Source organism: Sturnira hondurensis, unplaced genomic scaffold (genome assembly GCF_014824575.4).
Source record: "Sturnira hondurensis isolate 20B ecotype Veracruz unplaced genomic scaffold, ASM1482457v3 Scaffold0022566, whole genome shotgun sequence".
NCBI lineage: Eukaryota > Metazoa > Chordata > Mammalia > Chiroptera > Phyllostomidae > Sturnira > Sturnira hondurensis.
This window is the reverse complement of record NW_028095197.1, coordinates 4,380,872-4,391,559: the sequence shown is the minus strand read 5'-3', so window position 1 is coordinate 4,391,559 and position 10,688 is coordinate 4,380,872. Positions and strand designations below refer to the sequence as shown.

General features: G+C 39.1%; 1 non-coding gene across 1 annotated transcript; it reads left to right on the top strand.

Moving 5' to 3' along the window:
- The first annotated feature begins 204 nt into the window (after positions 1 to 204).
- LOC118979930 (small nucleolar RNA U13) lies at positions 205 to 307 on the top strand. The gene has a single exon (XR_005065022.1). It is a non-coding gene; the product is annotated as a small nucleolar RNA U13 (small nucleolar RNA).
- Positions 308 to 10,688: the final 10,381 nt, after the last annotated feature.

Sequence of the window (10,688 nt, the reverse complement as noted above, 5' to 3'; positions counted from 1 at the left end):
CTAATAAAAAGAAGACAAAAATATGAACAGTAATATGATAACAAACTCACAACTATCAACAACTGAACCTAAAAACAAAACCAAAACAAATGAAGGAAGCAACTAGAACAGGAACAGAGTCACAGAAATGGAGATCACATGGAGGGTTAGCAGTGTGGAGGGGGCAGGGAGGAAAATGTTCAAGGAATAAGAAGCATAAATGGGATCCTTTTGTAGCTCATAGATGTGATGATTGGGTGTTCACACTCTTGTGTGACATGTGCCTCCCACAAACCTTGTATGATATCAGCACATTACCCATCTGACATAAAAAAAAGAAGCATAAATGATAGGTACAAAATAGACAGGGGGGAGATTAAGAACAGTATAGGAAATGGAGAAGTTAAAGAACTTATACATATGACCCACGGACAGGAACTAAGGGTGGGGGGATGCTGGTGGGAAGCGCAGTGCAGGGTGGAGGGGGACAAAGGGGAGAAAATAAATGGGACAACTGTAATAGCATAATCAATAAAATATGCTTTAAAAAGAAGGAAGGGAAGAGGGAAGAGGGAAGGGAGCTGGCATTGATGAGTACCAAGGAAGGGGACAATTGTTGTCTCAATACGTCCTCATACCCATCCTGAAATTGATGTTATCCCTCACTTGATTTCTGAGAAAGGTGAAGTTCAGCAAGACTAAGTAATTTGGTCAAGATCACATGCTTCTAAGCAGCCAGTTTCAAATTCAGTTCCACATCTGGACAGTACTGTCTGCTACCTCCCTTGCCTATAGAAGCCCTGAAGCTAATCTCTAAGTAAACAAGCATTTATTTACTCATACAGCTTGAGACCCTTTCCACCCTCCAATAGCTAATCCAAGGCCATTAGTTTCTTTGTAAACATTTGACAGTAATACATGCCTGAGCGTGATATTCAGGCAGTTTTCATTTTTTAAATAAGGTAAAGGATTTGTGATTATTTTTCTAAAATGATATAATGGAAGAATGGTTAATTTTGTTCTATTTAAACCTACTAATGAGTTGTTAGGATTTATTTCAAGTGATTTGGCAGTCACAGTTCAGAAAAGTAATTCCACATAATTCTATTACCAATGCCATTTCTTAGACTTTAATGGGCTATGCCTGATTTTTAAAGTCTGTCTATTTTAGGGCCTTGGTTGGCACCAGCAGCTAGTACTTCCTTCACAATGGAGTGAAACTGACCCCATAGAAGCAGGTGGGTTGCAGCTGTGTCTCCTGCTGAGGTCTGGGGGGTGGGAGAGCCAGCCAGGCTGCCTGTTGGAAATGAATCATTTCAGCCCCTTTTCTGGAGAAACTCACACCAGGCTGCACCCGCACCAGACAAGAAGTTACCAAATCCTACCAGTCCGTCAGACATACTCTGAGATCTTTACTCACTGTGGTTAGGGATTTTTTTCTTTTAAGCTGCCCGAGGTGATGATGACTCATTGCAAGGTTAATGCATTTCACCTTTCACCAAAGCTACAGCCAAAATATTTTTCCACCTTTATGACTCACCCTTTTCCCAGGCCTGTTAAATTAATAGGAGTTTAAAGAAAATATACAGGGGAGGCGGAGGCAGTGCCCATCGTCTGCCTGATGAGCACGATTATGTCTCAGCAGTAACTTGGAGCTTCCCAGGTTTTCCAGATTTAGGTTTAACTTGGACTTCTGGACTCCAAAGCGTTCCAATGGAAAATGCACTCTAACTTTTAGCAAGATGACTTTTCAGTTTGAAAGTTATAGAATTTCTCTAGTTACTGTGAAACACGAGTCTACTTGATTTCAAAAAAAGTGTATCCATTATGAATCAACCAGGGATCATTTTTAATTACGGTGGATCAGTCGATCCAAATCTTTAGAGGGCCTTTCAACATCCACTCTAATCCAGGTCGGCGGTACACGCCTCCCTAAACTTGTCTCCTACCAGGTTCCTGTGCTTATGTGTTTTTACCACTTAGCTTGTGACTGATGTATTTCGTTACTTCTAGAAAATTCTCAACCTTCATTTCTTTGAGAAAAATTTCTCCTCTCTTCTTTTTCTTTTTGCTCCGCTGCTTCTGCATCTGGAGCTCCTGTTAGGTACATACCGGCCCTTTTCACTGTCCTCCCCACTCTCCCTGTCTTTCGTATCTTCCATCTCTTTTTGTTCCACGTTCTGAGTAATTTCTTTGAATCTACATTACAATTCCGGCAGAGTCTAAACTGCTCTTGGAATTTCCCAGTGAATTTTTTAAAACAACTTTATGGAGATATAATTTACATGTATAATTTTACACAGTGCATATAATTTACATATATAAATTCAAAATTTTAAACTTAGAGTTCAATGAGTTTCAGTAAATTTACCCACTGGTGCAATTATCATCATAATCCAACTTTAGAACATTTCTACCTCCCCATAAAATGGCTCATGACCATTCATGGTTGATTCCTATCCCCACTGTCAGCCCTAGGAAACCACTAACCTTTTCCATCTCTCTAGATATGCCTTCTATGGGCATCTCATGTAAATGGTCTTATATACAGCATGTGGTCTTTGTGTTTGGTTACTGTCATTTAGTATACTGTCTTTGAGGTTCACTTATGTTGTAGCATATTTCAGTAGTTTTTTTTATTGTTGAATAGATTTCCATCGCATGGATGTACCACTGTTGTTTATCCATTTATTTGTTATCCAATGAGCTTTCAATGTCAAAGACTTTACATTTTCAACAAAGTCCTATCTCATTCTATTTAAGTTGTATTGGACAATTATATTTGATCTAGTTTTTCTTATAATTGCTTCATGATTTCATGTTAATTTTCTTGGCGGTTTCTAATAATTCCATAGTGTGACAATCTGAAGGGTCTGAATTTCATATTTTTTGATTATTTGATTCTGTCTGTGTTTCTTCTTACATTTGCTTTTAGCTCCTATGTTGTGGGAATCTTATTTGATCTGGATTGAGGGTTTCCTGGTTGGTCCTCAGGACAACCCTTTTTCAGGTAAATTCTATAGTTTGGAGTTTCCTGGCCTGTGATGGTAGTGTGTAAGTGAAAACCAAACCTGCAGAAGTGCAGCTGTGTGCTTAAAAATTTTCACAAAGGACTTTTTTCTCTCAAGTGAGAGGGCAATCCAGGAGGTGACAGGGACATTTCCTTACATTCTGCCTTTTCTGGTTTGTTCTAACCACACAACCCCCTGGTTTCCAATGAGGCTTCTTCCCAGATTGGCATAACTCTGGATATGAAGGGCAATTGCAGCATGGAGGAGAATATTTCTTAAAATTTGTAACCCTTACTTCCTTATAATGCTAAATTTTGGGGGGGAAAATAGTGCTTGATTGCCTAGGGGGATTTTAGAGAAATTATTGCCTATATACAAAAACTAAAAAAAAAGAATTAATTTTAATTCCATAATAGGTCCCTGTGGTTGCTATCTATGTTAAAGAAAGAATTAGAAGAAGGAAAACATTTCATTCTATTCACCAAACATCATAGTTAATACTATTTTGACATGAAATCTTTGTTTACCTAGTGCACTAGGTGTAGCAGATTTGTCAAACTAGTTCTTCCTACGGGAAGTCCTGATTTAAACCTACTTTAAATCAACTTTGGTTGGCTCCATATCCTTACCCACAATGATTTTAATTCTTCAGAAATAATTACTTGGCTTTCCACTCAAGCTTTACCTTTATCTGTGGCTTTAAAAAATGTTGTCAAAGCTATTGGTACTACTATACCATCTAGACAAGAAAGCTCAGAGAGAAAAGAGCGTGTTGATTGGATGTTTAAGATTTAGGAATTTTTACATCAATCATCTGAAGCTATTTTCTTGAGCAACTGAGCTGGTTTGTTGATTCCTTCTTAAACTCTGTAACTTTCCAAAGTCAAAGTTGGGCTAAGAGGGACAGACACAAATACATTATCTAACTCTGATGGGAAGGGATGAGGTTAACCCTTAATTTCTTCTTATTCCTAATCATCACTTTTTATTCTTAATAACTTCCTAAGCTTGGAGTCTAAGCAATTTTTAGTGGACAATATATTTTGTTATTTTCCTCAAAGTGAAAAAGGTTTTATTTTAGTTATGGTTGTTAAAATAATATATTCAAACTGTTAAAAAATCCAGTAATTACAACAAAATGTAAAGTTAAAAATATCTCAATTTGGGTCACTTTGCGATAAACAGTGTTAACACTTTAGGGTATATCCTCTTAGGTTTTTTTCCTAGGTAATATAGACATTAATATGTAATATGCTCATAGATTATAGTTAAAAATTGGATCATAGTATATATTGGATATACATAGTATTTTTTCACTCTGTGCTAGCTCATGCATAGTATTCAATATCTGAATAGGAGATCCTTATCACATTTGGAAGTAGCCCATAGAATTCCCCAGATTTTATGATTGAACTTTAACCAGTTTTCTCTCAGTAGATCTGTACTTTTTCTCTCTTACAAATATGACATATATTTTTGTGTATTATTTTTTTATCCATGGACAGTTTATATTCAGTGGAACTTAATCAATTATTTGTTGCCTTGAATGTCTTTCCCCTTATAAATAAATGTAAGCACCCCCAGGCAATCACTCATGATCTACCCCTTTTACAAAACTTGCCCTGCTGTTTTGGGGACCAGCAGGAAGGGATATAGATCTGGTGCATCTTACAGCTTGTCGAATTACTCTTCTTCTTCCTCACTGGAATATGCATGTTCATCTGTGGGCACACACACGCACTGGGTATAGGCACACCCATCCATGATTACAAACATTTTAGAAAAGTGAACTTCTCCACGACAACACTGATCAAATACGTCCCCAAACACACTGATTTTAACGTTTTATAGATACTTCCCCATTTCAGTCTTTTGGAAAATATGTGCCAACTACCAATCTCAAATGTGAAAAGCAATCTGAGTGTTCTGAAAAAACAACGAATGGAAACACCAGCATGATAACTAAAACGATTTTAGCTTAGCTTTTCAGAAAATAATTTCATCCGGAAAAAAATCATCTTTCAAGTTTCTCATTTTAGGGATGCAGATATTTAGTGCCATTGTTGAGGGAAATACAGTGACACAAAATATTGGGTTGGCCAAGAAGTTCACTGGTTGTTTCCAGAAGATAACTCTAGCAGTGCTTAGTTGTCTTTAACTTCATTTGAAACAATTTTATTAGATTGCATTGTGACAACTGTCATATCAGCATGCATTAAAAAAACATTTGAAATTGGTGCATTTTTGTGTAGCCATTTTAATATTGAGTATGGAAGAAAATGTGCAACATTTTTGGCATATTATGCTTTATTATTTCAAGAAAAGTAAAAATGCAACTGAATGCAAAAGAAGGAGATTTGTGCAGTGTATGGAGAAGGTGTTATGACTGATCAAATGTGTCAAAAAATGGTTTGCGAAGTTTTGTGCTGGGCGTTTCTTCCTGGATGATTGTCCGTGGTCAAGCAGACCCGTTGAAGTTGACAGTGATCAAATTGAGACATTAATTGAGAACAATCAATGTTATACTATGCAGGAGGTAGCTGACATATTCAAAATATGCAAATCAATAAAGTTATCTGTGAAAATGAAAAACGTGTCTTATTTTATAGAAAAAACTCCATAGGGATTTTTTTGGCCAATCCAAGACTACATTTGTGCGGAGGCTCAGAGCCCCCGAGTCCCTTGCATGTCTCATTAATAGAATAGCGCAGTGATGACTTACATCTGCCAAGCACTGTGTTCACATGCATTTGCCTTTGTTATTTATAATAATTCATTGAGGGGAGCTGGAAAGTCTTCTAATCCTCATTTCATGGAAGAGGGCCCTGATCCCAGAGAGGTAAATGACTTGTCCAAGGACACCTGCAGCCTGGGGCGGAAGAGTCCCTGAGCCAGACACCAGGGCTCTTTCCATCTCATCTGTTTGCTAGTGTAGGTGTCCCTGGTTAATTTATGACTCTATAAAGTCTTTTTGTTATGATAGTTTTCCCTTACTTCAGAGTTTGGGTCCACAAGCACCATGTGGAATGAGATCATTTTCCTATAAAACATCTGTGAATAAAACTGTTTCACGACTGATTTGTTAGGTATCCGTCAGGCATATGTTTGCCTACTGAGTCCTCTGCATTTTCAAATGTTCTAGGGGCCTTCTTGGGGAAAGAGAATTGTTTCTGACATGCCCTAATTTCGAATCATGTTGTCACCGGGCTGGTGAGTGTGCTAGACACAGAGATCGCTTCCACCCCCATTTCTGCCCGTCCTTTCTGCCTATCTCTGAATACCATTTCTCCACAGTTCTTTTATGAATCTATGTATTTTGTTACAAAATATAACAAATTATGCTTTACTGGTAATCCTAAATTCTATATATGTTCAGCCATAACTACTGTTAATATTTCAGATATACCTCTTCCTTTTTTCTTTCAGCCTTTTCAATCCTTTTTGGGGGGGCTATATTTGCTTTTGGTTTGTTTTTTTAAATCCATGTCATATTGTACTTTTTACAAAATTAGATCTTGCTTTTAATTTTTTATTTTTCAAAAAATGAATTTATTTTCCAGTTACAGTGTATGTACAATATTTTATTAGTTTCAAGTATACAGTGTAGTGATTAGACATTCATACGCCTTGTGAAAAGATCACCCTGATAAGTCTAGCACCCATCCGACACCGTACCTAGTTATTACAATATGGACTATGTTCCCTATGCTGTACTTTATATTCCCATGGCTATTTTTATAACTGGCATTTTGTACTTCTGAATCTCCTTTACTTTTCTCACTTACTTCCCCAAACCTCCTGTATTCTGCTTTTTAAACTTAAAGTTATGGCATAAACATTTCCCCATGTCATTAAATAAATCAAAGTGTATGCTTAGGGTGAACTATTATACAACCATGTTTATTAAAAATATCGACTTATTTTTCTATTTTAGGCCAAAGGTTGTTTAAGCAAGACTGAAATGATGAAGGTAGGTAAACCAAGGTCATTTCCTGAAACTTTCTGGCAATTCTAACTATGAGAATACTTTTTTCATGGTCTGTTCTAAAAACCTCATAGCCTTTAAATATTTTATTAAGAATCTGCCAATTTTATAAGCAAAAAATTATACCTTTTTCTATTTTATACATCTCTTGGACATAGACATGCTTGCTCTTCTAAAGTGTTTTAGTTTAAATTTCTAGCTCCCTTGCTTTGTGGTGTTTTACATACCTCCCATTTGTCCAATTCCCCCACCTCAGTGTGAAGGGAAGCTTGCCTGGGCCCAGGGCTGTTGGTGAAGGTGTTTACTTGCACAGCCTCTGCTCCCTGTCCACTTGCTGGTTAGGAGAATGCTCTTCCATCTACAGCTCCCAGTAAGTTCAGCTGGACTGAGGAGGGATCTTCTTCCCTCCTTTTCTGCCTATGTTTCTGAAAAGTAAAACTACCCAAGTACACAACAAAACTCCCTCAGCATGCCCTGAAACTTGCTACAGTGTTTTACTTAGTAGGTCTACAGCTCCCGTGATGCACTGTGTCATCACAGCCACTTTTTCGTGAGACTGTTTTGGGAGTTAAGAAACTGCACTTTTATTCATGAGAAGGGCAGATGAAAAGCAGAGGAATCTTCTAAAAATGGCCCTGCTGCTGTAGAAGGAGGGTTTTCAAGTTGCATGAAGCTCTCATCTTTCAGTCGGAGGGCTGAGAGTAGGGGACATGCAGAGTCCCGGGCTCTCCTTTCCATTGGCAGGGACGCTCTGTTTCAGGTGACCAAATGTGAGTCACACACTAGCCCACAGTTCCTGAAGTGGTGGAGATCTTCCCAAATTCTAACAATAGGTTGGTTGCCAGTATCAGATTCAATGTAAGATGTTTTCCTCTTTCACTGAATATGTCTTTACAGACAGTTCGATCGGAATATCAGTAGGTGAGTTAGAGCCATGCTCTTTAATTTTTTTAATGAGAAGCTTCTATTCATACATTTTAATGGCAATATCTGTCTTCCAGGACTACTACGTGTACAGACATATCTTATATGTTCCCCTTGTTTCCAAAACGAAGAGGCCTTTTGCCACCCAGAGAGCAGGTTCTGTAACGGCATTTTGTACAGCAGGTGGTTTTTTGCACTGACTTTCTCAGAAGAATCTGCCAAATAAGGGAGAGAATAGATATTTTTTCCCCTTTGAAACGCTCACCATGTACATTCATCACCATCAAGGACACCAACTCTGGACAGTGGCCCTTGTGATGTCTAAGGTTTGTCTGGCTCTTACACATGCCAGAAGGTAAATAACAATGCAACATCAAACATCTTTATTTTTAAAAAGTTCCTAGTTTTATAAAGAAAAGTGATACCATTAATTCTAATTTTTCTTTATTTGATTATTTGCTAGTAATTTTTTCTATAATTTTGCCATTGTTATTTTCCATGAATTGTCTTGAAACAGCGTTCCAGTGCCCTTATTTAGGAAGCGTGGTTCTGGTTTGTCTGTTCATTCGCACTGAGGAGAACTCCACCCTGCGGTGCTGACAGACCCCGCCATTCCCACTCTTTCCAGGCCCATCTGGAAAACCTACATGACATTTTCTAATCACTTTGCAACTCCCTACCTCTTTTCAAAAGCTTTCTTTGATTCACCCCACTTAAAAAGTCACAGTCTGACTTCTGTTCTCATTGTTCCTCTGACACTGACCTCTAAAAGACTGTCCATGATGTCCCAAGTCAGTGGATTATCCTTACCTGTATCCTCTGTTACCCCTGTGCTGCAGCTTGTCGAGGCCAGGCAAGTCCACTGTAGCTTCAGGGAGACAGAAGAATCCTCGTGGAGCCACAGGGATGCTTGACATGCCTTTATTCACAGGTGGGTGAGATATGCCTACTGTCTTTTTGCACTACTGGTGAACAAAGCCAGCAAAAATCCAGAAAATTATATAACATAGCATAATTCTTCACATTATGGGAACAGTTTCTTGGACTCAGTCTCAAGGCTTTGAGCACATTACTTATTGACCCCTCCAAGGCTATGGGAACACTGCCTCTCTTAGTTACCCAGACACCTGGGTGAGGAAGCCAGACTGCCTCCACCTACCCTACAGCCCCTTTGTGACATTTGGTACTTGTCATTGTGTCTGCCTTACATGGAAGCCATGTCCCTTTTCAGCATCTGTGATCTTGATTCTGCTCCTGAGGGGGATCAATGACGTTGTGGAAAGAGTGAGGGTCACAGCGCTGCCGCTGACTCCTATGTAGTTGAGCCAGATGCACGCCAACTTCAGGTTAATCTGTCGGTAGGACTTGGATTATAATATCTACCTCACAGGTATGTCATGAAGATCAGATGGCATAGTGCGGGCGAGAGCATCTCTGTATCATAGTTAAACATTTACTCACTCAACAACTACACATTTAGAGCCTGATAAGGACCAGGAGCTGTTCAGGAATTAAAGGACGCCGTGGTGGCTCCGTCTTTAGGAACTTACAGCTTCTTGAGGGAGTCAGTATAAATCAAATGATTTTACATAAGGCTAAACAGGTGAACTGTGATAAGCTTTGGAAAGAAAAAATATAATGGGCTAAAAGAGGATATATGGGAAGACTTGATCCTCTCAATCAGAAAAGTACTAAGGGCTTCCCTAAGCAGTGGCCACTGAGTTGTGAATGATGTGTAGAGGGCAATGAGGCAAAGATATGAAAGAAAATGTTCTCATAGGCAGAGTCCCTGTGGCAGGAGGGAGCCTTGCAGGCCGCAGGACAGCAAGAAAGCCTCATGGCTGAGACACAGAGGGAGGGAGACAGTGGTGCTTGAGAGGTTAGCGGTGACCAGGCCTTGTGTGGCCTCGGAGGCCATGCTGAGATCTGATATTATCTCCAAAGCATGGGAAGCCATCGGAATGCTTTTAGTGTGTCTGGGCCATGGTCAGATCTGTGTGTCTTGGAAATCGATGGCTACATGTTGAGGGGGTTGGAAGAAGACCATAGTGGACCCAAGGAGCCTGCTTCATATCCTTTCCTTAGAATGGCTGTGCTTTCTCTTCTTGTCCCCGTTCCTTCATGGTTTCTGGCTTGAAACAATTATGACTTTTTCTTGCTTAATCTTTTCAATCTCTTTTCATTTACTCTGAATTCTAGTCACCTGAGTCTACCTGCTGTCCCTGTTTCCCTGCTGTGGAACAGAAGCTGTGGATGGGCTGGTGCGCTCCATCCAATCCATTCCGCCTTTGTTTCCACCAGTGGGAATCCCAGTCATCTTTAATGCCTGAGCTGAAATACCACTGTTGACAGACATTTGGGGACTCCTCTGATCTTACATGAAGTTTCCTTCCGATTGGAACACTACTCTCCTCTCCTTAATGACATATCACCTTGGGATTTGTGTTACGCACATACTGTGTATTAGTCTTAGTCTTTCTGCTGAGCTCTTTTATCTTTGGGATCTGGGGTCATAGATTACCCACCTACGCATTAGTTATAACACTCATGGCTGTGCCTTGTGCAAGGAGGATGCTTGATAAATATTTACCAAGTCGGTGTGTCTGTTATAATAGATAATTATGCATACACATTCAAACTCACTTTTCTATTCCTTTCTGCTGCGATGTGCTTGCTGCGTCATTTTGGAAGTTTGAAGCAAATAATTGCTATACATTCTTCTCATGACTATTCTCTCTTTCCCATCTTTACGTGTACAAATATGACAAAGACATTCTTGTGTTATATGT